Source organism: Galeopterus variegatus, unplaced genomic scaffold (assembly GCF_000696425.1).
Source record: "Galeopterus variegatus unplaced genomic scaffold, G_variegatus-3.0.2 Scaffold14620, whole genome shotgun sequence".
In the NCBI taxonomy this organism is placed as follows: Eukaryota; Metazoa; Chordata; class Mammalia; order Dermoptera; family Cynocephalidae; genus Galeopterus; species Galeopterus variegatus.
The window spans coordinates 10606-11669 of NW_007740731.1; positions in this window are offsets into that span (position 1 = coordinate 10606).

Below are 1064 nucleotides of genomic sequence, written 5' to 3' on the forward strand. Positions count from 1 at the left end.
GCAGGCTGGTTGTTGGCTGATGCGGGCACCTGTGGGCTTACCAGGCCCATGGGTTGTGCAGAGCACGTGTGTGCGAATGTGGTGGACCACCGCTTACTGGCAGTTTCCCTCTGAGCAGGTAGGTCTGCTTGTTCACCTGGGTGGGTAGGGGCAAGGGATGCCATGTGGGTTCAAATGCTGGGGGATCAGTCTTTCTGTCTAACCTAGGCACCAGGTACCTGGAGTCGTGGTACTGCAGACACCCCTGTGAATGTGGTGGAATGAAGGTGGGCCCTGAGGATAGAGGAAGACTGTTTCCACCAGCTGCCCGGGCAGGCTACACTCTAGAACAGTGTTTAGCTTCAAGATGACACTGTAACATAACTGCTTAGGCTGGGGGTTGGGTTGGTCTCCCTGGGCTTCTACTCTGAGGGAGTGACAGTGCACAAACTTCCAGTTACTCTCTACCTGGGTTTGGGGCCTGTGAGGACTGGGGGACCCTCCTCTGGCAGGGATTACTGACATTTGTGGCAGCAGTGTAAACAGATGGGTTTTTTCCAGCTCGCCTTTTCTCTGTCTGACCCCAAGCCAGTCCCTGTAGTTCTGCTCTCTANGCCCAGCAGCCCTGTGGAGGGCTGCTGGATCAGCTCTTAAGCCTGGACCAAGCCTGCAAGGGTGCAGGCAGGTCTGGCAGCTCTGTGGAGGCCTACTGTAATGAGGGAAAGCTGTTGCCCTCTCTGCTGTCATTCAGGGAGCAGGTGGCCACTGGTGCTGCAGAGTGTCACAACTCTGTAGAGGGCCGTTGGATCAGGCATTGGGCCTGGAACAAGCCTACAAGGGCACAGCCAGGTTCAGAAGCTCTGTAGAGGCCTTTCATGGAGGGTCACAGCCACTGCCTGCTCTGCTGTCCTTCAGGAAACAGCAGAGTCTGATGGATCTGTAGAGGCTTGCTATGAGAAGGCAGGCCACTGCCTGATCACTGTTGGTCCGGGAGCAGGTGTACACTGGTGAAGCAGGCCCTGGCAGCTCTGTAGAGGGTCAGGGGGAAAGGCAGGGCTACTGGCAGGCTGGTTGTTGGCTGATGC